Source organism: Syngnathus typhle, linkage group LG3 (genome assembly GCF_033458585.1).
Source record: "Syngnathus typhle isolate RoL2023-S1 ecotype Sweden linkage group LG3, RoL_Styp_1.0, whole genome shotgun sequence".
Lineage (NCBI taxonomy): Eukaryota > Metazoa > Chordata > Actinopteri > Syngnathiformes > Syngnathidae > Syngnathus > Syngnathus typhle.
In genome coordinates this window covers 17,078,938-17,097,548 of record NC_083740.1, presented here as the reverse complement: position 1 = coordinate 17,097,548, position 18,611 = coordinate 17,078,938, and the positions used below count along the sequence as shown (strand labels likewise).

The window sequence follows — 18,611 nt, the reverse complement described above, 5'->3', positions numbered from 1 at the left end:
ATGTTGTCAGGTATTCTGGTTGATCCCTCCCACCACTCAAAATTTAGAGCTATATGAACACTGGGTGCTGTCAGGAAAACAAGGTGATATTTTTCTTGGGGATCGTGCATCTGACTGCCAGAGGATTGAACTTCGACAAGGGTGCACCTTTATTATACCATCAGGTAAACATGATTACAGATGTACATAAATTCTATGTTCTCAAATATTGATTATGCACTTTTTATAATTAGGTTGGATTCATGCAGTCTACACCCCAATAGATTCTATTGTCTTTGGTGGAAACTTCCTTCACAGCTTTAACATTCCAATGCAACTTAACATCTGTAATATAGAAGACCGCACACGGGTAGGATTATATACAAACAAACTGTGACATGCTGATGACATGAACAATGTATACAGGCCTGTCTCAGAAAATTAGAATATTGTGATAGTTATTTATTTTCTGTAATGCAATTAAAAAAACAAAAATGTCATACATTCTAGATTCATTACAAATCAACTGAAATATTGCAAGCCTTTTATTATTTTAATATTGCTGATTATGGCATACAACTTAAGAAAACGCAAATGTCCTATTTCAAAATATTAGAATATCATGAAAAAGTATACTAGTAGGGTATTCAACTCATCACTTGAATCGTCTCACACGAAACACCTGCAAGAGTTTCCTGAGCCTTGAAACCTTGGTTCAGTAAACTAAATCACTGATTGCTTATTATGGCATACAGCATAAGAAAACTCAAATATCCTATCTCAAAATACTAGAATATCATGAAAAGTATACTAGTAGGGTATTCAACGAATCACTTGAACCATCTAATTAACTCCTGTGCCTTGAAAAACACAGCTTGGTTCAGTAAACTAAATCACAAGCATAGGGAAGACTGCTGATCTGACTGCTGTCCAGAGGACCATCATTGACACTCTGCATCAGGAGGGTAAGACACAAAAAGAAATTTCTCAAAGAGCAAGCTGTTCGCAGAGTGCAGTTTCAAAGCACATTCACAAAAAGTCTGTTGGAAGGGGGAAATGTGGCAGGAAAAGCTGCACAACGAAGAGAGATGACCGGATCCTTAACAGCATTGTGAAGAAGAGTCGCTTCCAGAATTTGGGGGAGCTTCAAAGACAGTGGACTGAAGCTGGAGTCCAGGTATCTAAAGCCAGTATTCACAAACGTGTCTGGGAAATGGGCTACAATAGCCGTATTCCCATGGTCAAGCCACTTCTGAACTCAAGACAACGGAAGAAGCGTCTGACTTGGGCTATGCAAAAGAAGCACTGGACAATTGCAGAGTGGTCCAAATTCCTCTTTTAAGATGAAAGCAAGTTCTGTATTTCGTTTGGAAGTCAAGGCGCCGGAGTCTAGAGAAAGGGTGGAGAGGAGCAACACTGAATACAACATGAAGGCCCTGCAGCGCATAGTGAACACGGCCGGTAAGATTATTGGTGCTTCACTCCCCTCCCTGAAGGACATTTACACCTCCCATCTCACCCGCAAGGCGACCACGATTGTGAGTGATGTGAGTCACCCCGCTCACTCTTTGTTTGATCTTCTGCCCTCTGGGAAGAGGTACAGGAGCCTGCGCTCCCGCACCCCCAGACTCACCAACAGCTTCATACTCCAGGCTGTTAGGATCCTGAACTCTCTCCCCCCTTCTGCTTAGCGTCCTGTACTTTTGCGCTATATTCTGACTGTCTGCTGTATGCACACTTGCTCAATTTTTTGCTCCTCTTATTTATTGTTATTTGTTTATTTATTATTTATTCATCACATGAACTAAGATGGATGGAAGTAAGATTGCGGCGCGTGCACACGCAGCGGCCTCTCTCGGGCAAGAACGGTGTTTTGTTTTGTCGTTTAATGTGGGTTTGTCCGACAGTTTTATGTGTTCGTCTCGTCGTACTGAGTCGTGCTACAAGTACAGCGGGCTGGTTCTGCTCGACATCGCCGAAAGAGAGTTTTGTGGCGGTCTGGACTTTGAAGCGGGGACATTAAAGGCGCTCGGTCTGCTCCGTCCTGGAACGTCGCCGGACTCGGCTGCTATTCCTCCCTCGGTTGGGAAGCGTCGGAAGCGGTGTGCGAGGAGGCTGAAGAGGGGCGAGCGCGGGGGCGTCCGGGCCAGGCTGGCGGCCAACCCAGCTCGCCCGGCCGTGCCTTCCATTCTTCTGGCGAATGTTCGGTCGCTGGACATCAACATGGTTTACATTCGCCTGCTGAGATCTGCGAACCGGACAGTGCGTAACTGCTGTGTGCTCGTGTTCACTGGGACTTGGTTGTCCGTCATCATTCCGGACTCTGCTGTGCATCTGGAGCGGCTAGCGTGCTATCGGGCGGACCAGGCCATTGGACGAGGGCAAAGTCGCGAGGAGGGGGGATGTGCGTCTACATCCATGACGGATGGTGCCGGGACTCTGTGGTGGTATGCGAGCACTGCTCGCCACTGGCGGAGTTTGTGGTCTCCAGGCTGTTAGGGTCCTGAACTCTCTCCCCAGTTCTGCGTGGCGTCCTGTACTTTTGCGCTTTGTTCTGACTGTCTGCTGTGCACTCTTGCTCCGTTTTGCTCCTCTTATTTACTGTGTTATTAGTTTATTTATTATTTATTCATCACTCTTATTGTTCATTGTTTGTGCCTTCTTGTTTTTATTTTGCGTTGTTTACTTGTATGTTTATCGTGTACTGTGTCTCGTCACCGTGGGATAGGGGAAACGTAATTTCGATTACTTTGTGTGTCTTGGCATGAAGGAATTGACCATAAAGCTGACTCTGACTCTAAATGGAGAGATTTCACCACACCCAGATGTGTGTGTGACGATCATTGGGACTTTAACTTTTTTTAACTGTAAATAGTTCACCGCCACACGGTTCCAAGCACCGCCGTCGACTTCCAGGCGTGTGGCGGCGTGGACTTCCATCCCCGAAGGTGGCACTTCCAGCCACGGAGGTGGAAGAGAGCTCCATAGAGTAGGACCGGGCGTGCATAAAAGCCGTAATAGTTTTTCAAACTATCTGTGTCACTCCAAATCATTAAATCCTTCAAACTCTTCGTCCTCTGTGTCACTTACAAACAAAGCCGCTAATGATGCCGGTAGTACGTGGAAATTACTGGCGTTACTTGAAATTCAAATTACAGTAATCCTTTGCTACATCGCAGTTTCACTTTTTTTTTTTTTTGGGAGAATTTTGAAAATTTGCGAAAAAATTCACATATAAGTCGCTCCTCAGTATAAGTCGCCCACCCACCCAAACTATGAAGAAAAACGCGACTAGTCCGAAAAATACGGTAACACATTGTGTTCCCCAAGAATAATACAGAACCTTCGATGCAATTCATCTGATACAACTACTCAAAATACACCCACAAGAAGAGAAAACAGAGTGCATAGCTCTAAAATCAGCAGACACACTGATGCTAATGCTATGAAAACAAGTGCATCATAGACACACAATAATATGAAAGTGAAATACAGTTTATTATTTTTGTGTCATCTTAAGCTTATCGTTTTACTGTTTCCGTCATTTCTATAGATTGGGATAGGGGAAACGTAATTTCGATTTCTTTGTGTGTCTTGGCATGAAGAGATTGACAATAAAGCAGAATTTGACTTTGACTCTTATTTATTCATTGTTTGTGCCTTCTTGTTTTTATTTTTTGTGTTGTTTACTTGTTTGTATATTGTGTACTATGTCTTGTCACCGTGGGATAGTGGAAACGTAATTTCGATCTCTTTGTGTGTCTTGGCATGTGAAGAAATTGACAATAAAGCAGACTTTGACTTTTTTCTTTTTTTTTAAAATCCAAGTTGCTTGAAATTCAGTCTGAAGTTCCCACAGTCAGCGATGGTTTGGGGAGCCATGTCAGCTGCTGGTGTTGGTCCACTGTGTTTCATCAAGTCCAGAGTAAATGCAGACTTTAGAGCACTACATGCTTCCGTGTGCTGAAGAACTCTATGGAGATGATGATTTTCATTTTCCAGCATTATCTGGCACCTGCCCACAGTGCCAAAACCACCAGTAAATAGTGTACTGATCATGGCATTACGGTCCTTGATTGGCCTGCCAATTCCCCTGACCTGAACCCCATAGAGAATGTGTGGGGTATTGTGAAGAAGAAGCTGAAAGACACCAGACCCAACAATAGAAATAAGCTAAAGGCCGCTATTGAACCATCCTGGGCATCCATAACACCTCAGCAATGCCACAAGCTGATTCCCTCCATGCCACGCCGCAATGATGCAGTAATCGGTGCAAAATGATTCCCGAGCAAGTACTGAGTGCATTAATGGAGATTTTCAAATGTTTGATTTTGTTTTGTTATAAATCTTTTTTTTTTAACTTGGTCTGAGGAAATGCTAGGAGATAAGATTTTTGAGTTTTCTTAAGCTGTCAGCCAACATCAACAATATTAAAATAATAATAGGCTTGCAATATTTCAGTTGACTTGTAATGTGTGAGTGTCCGCTCTAAGACTGGAAGGTTGTGAGTTCAAACCCCGGCCGGGTCATACCAAAGACTATAAAAATGGGACCCATTGCCTCCCCGCTTGGCACTCAGCATCAAGGGTTGGAATTGGGGTGTTGGATCACCAAATGATTCCCGGGCGCGGCTCCGCTGCTGCTCACTGCTCCCTTCGGCGATGGGTTAAATGCTGAGACAAATTTCACCACACCCAGATGTGTGTGTGACAATCAGTGGGTCTTTACCTTTTTCATTTTAATGAATCCAGAATGTATGACATTTTTGTTTTTTTAATTGCATTACGGAAAAAAAATAACTATCACAATATTCCAACTTACTGAGACAGTCCTGTATATTTGGAATTTCTTTAGAATATTTTTGCTATCTTCACAGGTTCCAGTGAAGTTTCGTCACCCATTTTTTTATGAGATGTGCTGGTATGTGTTGGAGCGCTATATCTTCAGTCTGACCAAGACCTCTTACCTTACACCAGAGTTCCAGAAATTGTCTCTGGACATTGGTATGATCTCAGACAGAACATTTGCTTTATGGTAGCTATGCAATTTCTAATAACCTTTTCATCTTTTGCAATTTAAATGCACCGTTTGGTACAGATCTGGCATATGAACATATGGCAGAAGAAGATAAGAGTTTCAGTGAAAATGAAGATGTTTTGGAGCAGCTGTTTGACACAGCAGCAGTTAAAGTTAATTTGACCCCATTGGAGCTTGAAGGGCTTTGGAACTTGGTCGGCAAACTCGAGTCACTGCCATCCAACAAGAAGTGTGTCCCACCGGGCATACAGAATTCCCTGGCACTCATCGCACACATGAAGGTAAAGCGTGAGAAATAAATTATGGCGTATGCAAATTAAAACAGATTATTTGTTTATTACTTTATTTGCAGTCTGTAATTCATAGTTTTTTCCCCAATTTTAGCTGCTTTGTCAAACATTCCTTTCACCTTCACTGACCTAAAAGCCTCACTCAAGTGAGATACATTGAATCCGTAATAATATGAAGCTGTTTTGGAGCAGCTGTTTGACAGAGTAAAGTTCATTTGACCTCATTAAAGCTTGAAGGGCTTTAGAAATTGGTCGGCAAACTTGAGTCACTACCATCCAACAAGTGTGTCCCACCCGGCTTACAGAATTTGATTCATTTTTTTCTTCAATGTTACCTACTTTATCAAACATTCCTTTAACCTTTACCGACCTAAACTCCACACTTCAAACCATAACACGTTCCAATGAGATAAATAAGATCTGTAATAATTTGATGAGTCAAAACTGTTGCATCTTAAATTTTTACTGCATAGGTGTCGTTAACTCTGTCAAATCCTGCACTTATCAAACGTAAGCGACTGGCTCAACGTTTAAAGCAGGGCTGTGGACTCGGTCGGATTTTTGCACCGAGTCCGAGTCCGGCCTCTTGACCATGAGTCCGAGTCCGGCTGTCCATTTTTAATGTTAATTCATGTGACTGCTTAGTCTTTATTCAAGGCTAATTTAAATAAAAATCTAAATAATTACAACAGTTTTGTGATGGCTTTGTCTTTATTAAACATATAAACGAATACAATAAACAGATACTTTCAAGTTTTAATCCTTAATTACACCATTATAGCTCAGACATTTATCTAAACACAAATAATTAGTGACGACCACTTATTTGGAAAGCGAAAAACCCATGTCGTACGGCGTCAGCACTATGTTGTTTTCAATAAAAACATGAAGGACTCACGTTTGCGTCAGTTAATTTTAATTTTTATAAAGGATTATTCTCATTTGATGTCTTTAAATTCATCCGCGTTCTGCCATTGAAGCGGGGTGCATTCAAAGACCAGTCGTACAGACGGAACACTCATTCACTTCACCAAAACGCAACAATATAATTATGTGAGCTCTTTGCATAAACCTCGATGCAAAGAAACTCCTCTTTTTGGGTACACGCTACAAGGAGTATATATTACAAAGGAGACTTTATACTTAATTGTGATCATCATTCATCCATCCATCCATTTTATTTTATTACTCAGGTATTTTCAAAGCAAATTAATGTTGTTGCATTTATTAATTTGCTTTAACATGACAGCGCAATATAATTAAAAGCTGACACGATAGCAATGTCAAACGTGTTCATTTAAGAAAAAGCCACACACGTTTTGTGATCAAATCTTTCATAACAAGAATGATTTGCAGGGCTCGAAACTAACGATTGCCCGATTGCCCGGGGCAAGTAGCGATGGCAGACGGGCAAGTAGAATTTTTCCTCACTTGCCCGAACTTGCCCTGCCTTAATACCATGTTTTCAAGCTGTAAAAAGACGATTTTGTGCATAATTTCTCGCAACTTCTGCCGCTTCTGGTCCGACATTTTGTTTTCTAGGGAGCGGTTAGTTTCTCGTGCAAGTCTGCAATACATTGATAACGGCAAAGCGCTTCGTAATTAAATCACCCGTCCCTGGCTCTTCTGCGCCTGCGCACCAGCAGAGCTTGTTTCCGGTTGGCAAAACTTATAGTGTTGTCTTTTTTATTGCAAAAATGTGTCGGGCAAGTAAAAATCCACTCCAAAAGAAATCGGGCAAGTAAAATTTTGTTTCGGGCAAGTAAAATTTTCTCCAACTTGCCCGAGGGCAACTTGGGCAAAAAATAAGCTTCGAGCCCTGATTTGAGTGAATTGATTTTACAATTTTTATCCCCCCTCCCCACCATCTGTCACTTTGCTTGTGACAAAAGGAGCCTTCAGAACTGAAATTTCTTCTCAATTGTTCATTCAAATCAATTCACTCAAATCATTCTCGTTATGAAAAATTTGATCACAAAACGTTTCCGTCTGTACGACTGGTCTTTGAATGCACCCCGCTTCAATGGCAGAATGCGGATGAATTTAAAGACATCAAATGAAAATAATCCTTTATAAAAATTAAAATTGACTGACGCAAACGTGAGTTCTTCATGTTTTTATTGAAAACATCATAGTGCTGACGCCGTACGACATCGGTTTTTCGCTATAATTCGGTATAATTCGAGGTAGTCCACCCTCACCCAAAGTTAAGGTTTCATGGGAATATTATTGTCATAATTGTCTGGACCATATATGATAATTGTTTAATGGTAGTTATTGATAGATCTTGAAGATGGCAAGTTATAGGTGCATAAGACTATGTTGTTCATGCATATAGCACGTTCATTGTAAGAGGGGAAGAGATGTTGTGTATTTTGGGCTAACTCAAATTCCGTAGTAGAAAAACCCCGAAAGTGGGATGGGCATTCTGTGTTGTTGTGGTACGCCCTGTAAACGCACTGTGAGTAAGGAATGAAGCAGTTATCATTCACGTTGTTGTCCGACCTATTCTTGCTATCTAAGAACCTGGAAAATAGTAAGGATATAACATATATCACGGGTCATTACGACGAGTTTGGTGGAGTTTTTACTGCTTCTTCCAACTCCTACCGCGCTGACTGTAACCTGACACTCTCTGGCTGCGTCTTGCCTGTTTTTTTTATTGTCGGACTCGGTGGACTCGGTCAAAATCAGCACCGAGTCCGAGTCTGGCAAAAATGACCGAGTCCCCGAGTCCGAACCGAGTCCAGAGCCCTGGTTTAAAGGGTTAAAACTCTCCTTTGTCATTGGGAGATGAGAGTTGAATGAACCGGAATTCGGAAATTATTCGTCCGAGTGTTGACCGCCTCTAATAAATTAATTCTAAAGGAATTAATTTCATTTTTTCAGGACACCAACCCCTCTAAAGTCAATCGACGCATGTGTAGAGCAACTGTTGAGACACGGCATCAGAATGACCGCGCCCCTTCTCCTGGCTACTCTTCTCCTTTGATTTGGGGCTTTTGTTAAATTTCGGATATGTTTAGCTGTCTTTGTTAAGACCACGGTGATTTGTTAATTTACACTAGCGCACACCTGCACATAGCTGAGCTTAAGATAACTACACTGCTCAAATAAATTAAAGGACCACTTTGAAAACATCAGATTTCAATGGTGAGTTGGATATCTATACTGATATGGACAGTGTAATGTCTCAGGAACAAAAGGATGCCACATCTTTTGATGGAAATAAAAGTTTTCAGCCTACAGAGGGCTCATTATATAGACACCCCAAAAATCAAAGTAAATGAATGATGTGGCAGGCTCGTCCATTTTGCCTAAATTCAATTTCTGCAACTCAATATTATTTTCAATATCTTGTGTGACCCCCACGAGCTTGTATGCATGCTTGACAACGTCACGGCATGCTCCTAATGAGACGACGAATGGTGTCTTGTGGGATGTCCTCCCAGATCTGTCTAAAGGCATCAGCAAGCTCCTTTAAAGTCTGAGGAGCAACCTGGCGGCGTCTGATGGACTGAAATATTATGTCCCAGAGGTGTTCTATCGGGTTTAGATCAGGTCATCGTGAGGGTCATTCAATTGTGTCAATTCCTTCATCCACCAGATACTGTCTGCATACTCTTGCCACATGAGGCCCGGGCATTGTTTTGGATCAGGAGGAACCCAGGACCTACTGCACCAGTGTAGGGTCTGACCATGGGTGCAAGGATTTCATCCCGATACCTACCGTTCTCTAGCCTGTAGACGTCTGTTCGTCCCTCCATGGAAATGCCTCCCCAGACCATCACTGACCCACCACCGAACCAAAAACCCAAAAATCTATCTTCCTCTGAAGGCGTTCTTTGCTCCGGGAAGCAGCAGCAGGGCCATCATCCTGCTGGGGAGAGCGCTGCTCTCATTCGGAACAAACCATTTATACCTTGCCGTACGTGCGTTAAGTCACCTACCAGTTTTTCCATTAGGTCATATGTTGTCCTCATATAACTCATATGCTTCTAAAATAGACTGCAGGTGCATCCTGTCCGGCCTCAACCGGATGAGGTGACCTCTGGGTCAGGTGTGCATGCGTCATCACAGTTTTGATATCTATGCAGTATCCTGTATTTTATTTATTATTATTATTATTTTATTTAAAATAGGCCGCAGCTGCATCTCCGACCTTGGCGTCGAGGTGACCTCTGTGTCAGGCTCATGAGTCATCTGCAGTCCTCCACCAAGTAGCATCACTATTAACGTTAAATCCTGCCTGGGCCTCAACTGGATGAGATGACCTCCGGGTCAGACTCATGCGTGGAATCCGAGACTTCCACCAAGTAGTATCACAATTAACGTTACATCCTGTCTGGGCCTCAACCGGATGAGGTGACCTCGGGGTCAGACTCATGCGTGGGACCCAAGCCTTCCATCAATGAGTCATCCCTTGCTGTCTCTTTGTCGTCACTCAACCCTCAATACATTAATGTGTAAATGGAACTACAATGTTTAATACATGTTGGAAATTGATTAAACATTGCAACATCAATAATAACACATACATCTTATCTCGTAATGATCAACTTAACACGTAACCATACTATGATCATGGGTACTCCTTACGTTAACATATGTTATTGTATTGCTTAAGTAGTTACAAATTATATTATGACGACGCAAAGTACCAAAAGTAGTAAACCAAAATTGTGTGTTGCTATGTGTAATTCAAAACAGGTCGTGTTTCTCTAGTCACTAACTTTTTAACTATTGATTTACTGTGCTAGGTGAATCTAACTTTGGCACCATCTTCTGGTGACATTTGGAACTGTAATAGCGGTTGACTAGATCAACCATTCACCCCCTCTACCAGTTTAACAAAAGTTAATTTTGAGGAACTAACTTCTAAGTAACCCTTACTAGGCCCCCAACTGGTCTCTCATGTCGAGCTTTGCTACCATCTCCTGGTGAAATTTGGAATTACTACAAGTTTTAGGATAGCCAATTTGCCTGGGCCAAATCCAATACCAATTACGCACCATCTTGTTCCACCAAGCCACTTGACAGCTGTTAACTTATAAAGAATAAGCTAATGTTTACTCATTCTACAATAATAATGCAACACTTATTAAATACTCTAAACTTGTGCCAAGACCAAGGAGCGTGTCGACATGCCCTTCCAAGAAGTAAAGTAGGCTATTTTACAGTGGCAGAGTATTGATCTTAGCATTGCAATTGCTGCTATTGTGTTGTAACTGAACAGTGTTTTTTATATCCATTTATCTCAGCTTGCACATCACTATGAAGGACGGTGTTTGCAGGTCACGCTCGTGCACATCAATGAGGATGTGCTTTGGTCAGGGACTCAAGGATTGAGCGTTTTAAATGAGTCTACTTTAAAATGTTGGTTGTAGTTTTAAAACTGCGACGTCCCATTTAATTGATCCCACCTTAATGAAGTGACTCCACGACTTTCAAGCAACATGCGTCCCCCAGTTTGTTTGCTTGAAGTTTGGAGGCTATAAATGACATTACTGTAGCACAGCGGTGTCCAAACTACGGCCCGCGGTCCAGTTTTTATTGGCCCGCAGCAAATACTTAAAACATAATTGAATATGGCCCGCACAAGAAGCTTGAGCACCTCTCAGTTTCAACACTAGATGGTGCCCGCCACACAAATGAAATCAAGCGAAGAAAAACTTTTACCGCGAGTCCCCAGAAATGGCTGCAACCACCACCCCCACCCCCACCCCCACCCCACCCCCCCGGAAGAGAAGCGAACATGCAGCGTTTGACGTCCCATTAGCCCCCCCCCCCCCCCCCCCCCCGGAAGAGAAGCGAACACGCAGCGTTTGACGTACCATTAGCCCCCCCCCGACCCCCCCCCCCCGGAAGAGAAGCAAACACACAGCGTTTGACGTCCCATTAGCATTAAAACTATTGACACCCGGACCTCATCACGTTACTAAATCTGGCCCTCCTTGCAAAAAGTTTGGACACCCCTGCTGTAGCATCTTCTCAAAATCCTTTCCTCTTAGTTGTACTTAAAGAATTTATTGTCTTGCAGACACTACTAAAGGAGCATGCTAATGATGATTCAAAAAAATCCTTCACTGGAAAACCTATTGTCAAGTGGCCAAAAAGGGTAAGTATCTGCCACACATATTGAGCTAATGCTAACAGTGTTGTTTGAGAATGTTTATCAAATCTTTTTAGGAAACTTGACAGAACTGATAACTCCCTGAAGTGATTTATTCTTTTCAACGTTTGTATGCTTGTCAGCTATTAGCGGAAATGGAATTGTAACTCAATCGGGAATCTTTTCATTAACTTTTTTTTACTAGAGTTCACATATGTCATCAAACAACGGATATATACAAGTCTTGCCTCCAAAATTTTTATTTTTTTATTTTTCTCCAAATGCAAACCCATTCATGCAAGGATACTCATGAATGCATTCGATAAAAATGCAACACAGTAAACTAAAGTACTGTATTTTCACGACCAAAAGGCGCACCGTACTAAAAGGCGCAGTCTCAGTTAAGTGTGCCATTACTGTATTTAACACACACATAGGGCGCACCGCATCATAGGGCGCGGGTTTTATATATACAATCCACGCCCACACTAACCCCCTTTAACGTTCTCATGGCGCTCTCTACTACGTCCGCCTTACAACAACACACACACAGGGCACACTGCAAATCTACGCCCACACTTCCCCCTTTAATGTTCTCATGGCGCTATTTACTACATCAGCCATACAACAACAACACACACACACAAGCATACAAGTGTGCGTATTTAAAAATAGAATGGGAGCAAAACTGAGTTTGGTTGTGTTTTATAAAAGTATTGATTACTAAGTACAACACTTTTTTAATCGTCAATAGGCGTGGGCATGGTAAAACACACGGATAAAACAAGCACAAAATTGTGCGTATTTAAACATAGAGCAGGAGATAAACTGAGTTTGGTATTAACGTTTTTATTATCGGTAATCGTCATCAATCAAACCCATCGAAGTCTTCTTCCTCTGTTTCTCAGGGATGAGAATCTTTCGCGGATTTCTGTGTTTTTTTTTTCGTCTAAAGTATCATTGTTGTGAATCGTGTAAATCCGTTGAGAGTTTTTTTTTTGTATATTGGGGGGAAGCGGCCGGCCAGCTAGACGGGCAATGTTAGCCTCGGCGACTCGCGAGCATTCGCTCGCCCGCCGCGACGGCATCTTTTGGTACATCTCGCGGCAAAATTAGTACGGAAATTGGCTTGCCTCTGTAAACCCAACTCACTGGCAGCAGTGATGCGACAACATCCGCCTTATTTTCGGCAGCATTTTGGCGCTACTTTCGTCACATCATTTCCACTTGTTAACTTAACTTACGCGGAGAACTGTTTTTACATCGCCCCAATGTGAATTTGTGATTGGGTTTTCATCACTTGTAGACGAGTTATTTAGTTAGATAAATCTAGGGCCTACTCAGCAAAAGTTTTCGCCAGCATGGCAAAAGTTTTGGAGAAAAAAGACCAGAAATTGACATGCCGAACGGGATCAAGAACGGCTTCAGATGGGCATGGCGTACAACTCAGAACACAGTCCGTAACCACATGCCTGACGGAACAAATCCGTAAAGTAGATGTCCCGGGGAAGATTTTGTGTATTCTCTGTCAAGATATGATCAGCTATGGAGGTCGCGACACTAGGAACATTAAGGAGCACGTTGAAACAAAAAAACACTTTTACTTTTACAAGCATGTGGGTTTAAAAAGTAACATGATGTTACAGGTAAGCTAATGTTATGCTATTGTCATGATATAAGTAAATAATAAATCTTCAATGATATATGAATGTATATATATACTGCTCAAAAAAATTAAAAGAACACTTTGAAAACACATCAGATTTCAATGGTGAAATATTTTTTGGGGATATCTATACTGATATGGACAGTTTAATATCTCAGAAACAAAAGGGTGCCACATATTTTGATGGAAATAAAGGTTTTCAGCCTACAGAGGGCTCAGTATATTTTCAATATCTTGTGTGGCCCCCACGTTCTTGTATGCATGCTTGACAACGTCGCGGCATGCTCCTAATGAGACGACGGAGGGTGTCTTGTGGGATGTCCTCCCAGATCTGTCTAAGGGCATCAGTGAGCTCCTGTAAAGTCTGAGGAGCAACCTGGCGGCGTCTGATGGACAGAAACATTATGTCCCAGAGCTGTTCTATCGGGTTTAGATCAGGTGATCGTGAGGGCCATTCAATTGTGTCAGTTCCTTCATCCTCCAGATACTGTCTGCATACTCTTGCCACATGAGGCCGGGCATTGTTGTGGATCAAGAGGATCCCCCGACCTACTGCACCAGCGTAGGGTCTGACGATGGGTGTAAGGATTTCATCTCAATACCTAATGGCAGTCAGGCTGCCGTTCTCTAGCCTGTAGAGGTCTGTTCGTCCCTCCATGGAAATGCCTCCCCAGACCATCACTGACCCACCACCAAACCGGTCATGCTGAATGATGTTGCAGCATAGAGCTCTCCTTGGCTTCTCCAGACGCTTTCACGTCTATCACAGGTGCTCAAGGTAAACCTGCTCTCATCTATGAAAAGCACAGGGCGCCAGTGGCTAATTCTGCTAATTCTGGTGTTCTATGGCAAATGCCAATCGAGCTCCACGGTGCTGAGCAGTGAGCACAGGGCACACGACAGGACGTCGTGCCCTGAGGCCACCCTCGTGAAGTCTGTTTCTGACTGTTTGGGCAGAGAGATTTGTTAGAGTGGTTCTCACTCTAACTTATTTTTGCAAGAACCACTCGGGAGACAGTATGCCCTTTTAAACACCTGCAGGTGGAGTCATTCGTCGCTGTGCGTACAGCGATGATCGAATGAGGTCTGACTCAGGCCTCTTGCAGGAGCATCTTGCAAAGTGTCCTCGTTTCCCACAGTTCCAACAGGTCTCCGAATCTGATGGGGATTTTGAATTATATGGCGGCCTGCGACCTTGTTGGCCTCTACCTCTTCCTCTGCCCCGCTGGGACCCTTGGAAGAAGACTGTTGTATCTTCATCTAGGTCATTATCATCATCATTGTCTAGATGAAATACATCAGAATTTTTGCCTCTTTTGATCACTTTTTCAGCACGTCTGGCCCATTGCGTAATTGTTGTCACACTTGCAATATCCACTTCCACCAAATGTTTCCTCACCCAGTTGCCTATTTCAGGGGGGAAACCAGTGAGGAGCGCATTTTTCAGATGTTGCTGATAAGCACTCTCAGCTGCATCATTGAATGGGATGCCACTATGCACCCTGAATTCTTTCTCAAATCTCAAGCGAAAATCATCAGTATCTTCCCCAGGCTTCGGTTTTATTCCTGCCAAATGACCATAATTCGCTCGTCTTTGAAATATAGTTCGCACTCTGCACAAGATCATTCCATTGTGCTGTATACTCCCCTCCAAATTGATTTCCCTCAACGGGATAGGGAAAAGGCCCTTGATTATTTCTACCTGTATAATTTCCTCTAACCCAGTGGTCCCCAACCACCGGGCCGCGGACCGGTACCGGTCCGTGGGTCACTTGGTACCGGGCCGCCAAGCCGCACAGACAAAAAAAAAAAAATTATCGACGATCAATTAATTCAGGTCAAGACACTCGTCCCGGTCACGTGACACGTTTCCCCAGTCGAGCCCGCAAAGCTAATATGTGGCGACAGGCTAACTAACCAGGCAGTGAAGCATTCAAAACTGCTTCAACACATGGAGACCAAGCATCCCCCCCACCATTGACCCCTTCCAGTTTGCGTACCGAGCCAAACGGTCCTCTGAGGATGCCATCTGCTCTGCCCTCCACTCTGCCCTCACCCACCTGGAGAGAAGGGACTCGTATGTGAGATTGCTGTTTGTGGACTTCAGTTCTGCCTTCAACACCATTGTGCCACAACGCCTCATCAGCAAACTTGACACGCTGGGCCTCAGTACCTACCTCTGCAACTGGCTACTGGACTTCCTCTGTCAGAGGCCACAGGTAGTACGTGTTGGCGACAAAATCTCCGCCAGCATCACGCTGAGCACGGGGGCCCCCCAAGGCTGTGTGCTCAGTCCGCTGCTCTTCACCCTCCTGACGCATGACTGCACTGCAACCTACAGCGACAACCGTATAGTGAAGTTTGCTGACGACGCGACTCTGGTGGGTCTCATCACCAAGGGAGACGAGACTCAATACAGGCTGGAGGTTGACCTTCTGACCACGTGGTGCAGGGACAACAACCTCCTGCTGAACGTCGACAAGACCAAGGAGATTGTTGTGGACTTCCGGAAGGGTCACACCCAACACCTGCCGCTGACCATCGACGGTGCTGTGGTGGAGAGAGTGAGCAGCGCCAAGTTCCTGGGGGTGCACATCAGTGAGGATCTCTCCTGGTCCACCAACACCGCATCACTGACAAAGAAAGCCCAGCGCCGCCTGTACTTCCTGCGGAAACTCAGGCGAGCGAGCGCCCCTCCGGCCGTCATGACTACATTTTACCGCGGTACCATTGAGAGCGTCCTCTCCAGCTGTATTGCTGTTTGGGGTGGCGGCTGCACTGACTACAACTTGAAGGCCCTGCAGCGCATAGTGAACACGGCTGGTAAGATTATTGGTGCTTCGCTCCCCTCCTTGAAGGACATTTACACCTCCCATCTCACCCGCAAGGCGACCACGATTGTGAGTGATGTGAGTCACCCCGCTCACTCTTTGTTCGAGCTTCTGCCCTCTGGGAAGAGGTACAGAAGCCTGCGCTCCCGCACCACCAGACTCTCAAACAGCTTCATACTCCAGGCTGTCAGGATCCTGAACTCGCTTCCCCGTTCTGCGTAGCGTCCTGTACTTTTACTGTCTGTATGCACACTGGCTTTTATTCGTTGTGTTATCTATTTATTTATTGTTACTCTTATTATTTATTGTTTGTGCCTTCTTGTTTTTTATATTGCGTCGTTTACTTGTATGTCTATTGTGTAATATGTCTTGTCACCGTGGGATAGGGAAAACGTAATTTCGATCTCTTTGTGTGTCTCGGCATGTGAAGATGTTGACAATAAAGCAGATTTTGACTTTGACTTTGATCCTGCAATAAAAGCCAAACCTTAATCACTTCGGGTGGCATTGTCTCCGATTACGTCTAGATGGGATGGGACCGGCTCGTTTCTGAGAAACAAACTCAGTGCTCCCACTAATTCAACGTAATGGTGAGTTTTATTTTTGTCATTTGTACTTGTTTTTATGTCAGTCGTATCATCTTATTTAATCGTATTTATATATTTATTATAAATGTATTATTTATTTATTTATATAAATGTATTATTTATATAAATGTCGGTCCGCGAAAATATTTCTGACATGTAACCGGTCCGTGGCGCAAAAAAGGTTGGGGACCACTGCTCAAACTTTTGCCCAGTCTTTTCCCAAGGAAGATATTGCAGCTTCTCCTGTCTCATGCCCATTCAGTCTATAGGAATGTATGTCTTCTGCCCATTTATCTGGGTCTTCAGCAACAGGGGTAACCCTTTCAACTGCTTTTCTTGCCTCTTCCAAAGTCCATGGCCGAAAAACATACGTATGTAGAGGGTGGCCTTCCCCTACAATAGGGTTTGGCACCTGTATCATTGGGCACACATCAACATTGTCTAAATTTTGGGAAAATCTAGCAGCAGTGGTCAAACCTCTTGTTTGTATAGGACTTCTAATAATGTGACCTTGTCCTTTTTTGCTGTTGTATGGGGGAGGGTGCAGGTCTGTTAAACTTGGATACAAGTTTTGCATACAAGCGGAAGGCCCGTCTTGCTCCTCTGCTTGAGCTGCACCTTCAGCTGTGGCTTGAGCTGCGGCCGGGACAGTGCGCCTGCGCACTGTGGCCTCATTGTCTTCCGGCCGGACAAACGTAGTCGCAGCCTCATCGCTTTTCATCTTGCTATCTTTTGTCTTTTGGATTTGTTCTCTTCTCTCTTGTGAAGCTTTCAACCACATTCTAGCACATTCAATTCTCTCTCTTTTCTTTACTTTCTCAGTCCCTTTGTCTTCCTAGCCACACTCTCCTCCAAAACGTCTACCACAACGTTCCACATTTCAACTTTCAACTTTCCTTGTACTCTATACTTTTTCTTCCACTTCGGCATGTATTGCATACAATTAAGAAATCTAATCGCCATGAACTTCTCATCTCCTTCAAGAGCTAGAGATTTACCATTCTTATTTCCCATCTTAATTTTTTTTTCTTTTTTTTTTAGGTTCATACAATTTTTTCAAAGGTTTTGGAGAGATGATGACGAAGGTGATACGGGAGTAAGTCCGTTAAACTAAAGAGAGAGAGGGAACGTGACACAGGATTATATAAAGTTTTTGTATTTGATGGACTTATTTTTCTGTAAGCACTGTCCAAAACAATATAGTTGTTACACTTCCTCCGGATGGGGGACTCTACAACACCCGCTCCTTCCCTGGGAACTAAAGACAACAGTCCTGTTACCCAGCCCTGCCAACGCAAAGTAGTACTCTTTAGAACAGTGGTTGTTGAATGAGGGTACACGGAGGTACTCTAGGGGGTACGTGAGATTTTACAAAAACATATAAAACTGTTTGAGAACCACGGCTCCAGAAGAGCCACTTCATCCGGAGAGGGACTCTACAACACCCCGTCCTTCCACGAGACATAAGATCTTCTGTTGGCCTATTTTTTTTTCCCTGTGCACTTTTACTTTTACTTGTACGCGTTTCACAACAACACAATCACAAACATTTAGGGCTTTAACTTACCTGGTTTGTTGCACTGCCGGATCCCATCAATCCACCTCTGTCAGACGAAGGCAGACCTAAGATGCTGGCCCAGCGAAGAATTTCCTTCCCAGGTCTTTCTTTACCAGGTCCGGCTAAGTGGACGCTGGCCCGTCGACGGTGTACAGCGTGTCGTCCTCCGTCGGCCAGATGGCGGGTATGAGAGATCCGGGTCACGGCACCAAAATGTTAGAGTGGTGCTCACTCTAACTTATTTTTGCAAGAATCACATGCGAGACAGTATGACCTTTTAAACACCTGCAGGTGGAGAGTCATTCGTCGCTGCGCGTACAGCGATGATCGAATGAGGTCTGACTCAGGCCTCTTGCAGGAGCATTTTTATTGAGAGAAACAGGGTGGGGGTGAGAGTGGACAGGATGGGGTTGAAGCCCCTGGCCTGCTGATCAAAGCATAGCAGGGGGTCTTTTACGACGTTGTGTAAGCAAAACAACTTTGATTGCTTCCTCTGCAGCTGGTCAATCAGTTCAAAAAGTCAAAGTCAGCTTTATTGTCAATCCCTTCAT

At 43.7% G+C, this 18,611-nt stretch overlaps 1 pseudogene; it reads left to right on the top strand.

Annotated features, from left to right (window-relative positions):
* LOC133151155 (lysine-specific demethylase 2A-like) overlaps positions 1 to 18,611 on the top strand; it is a 203,130-nt pseudogene that overhangs the window by 77,281 nt on the left and 107,238 nt on the right.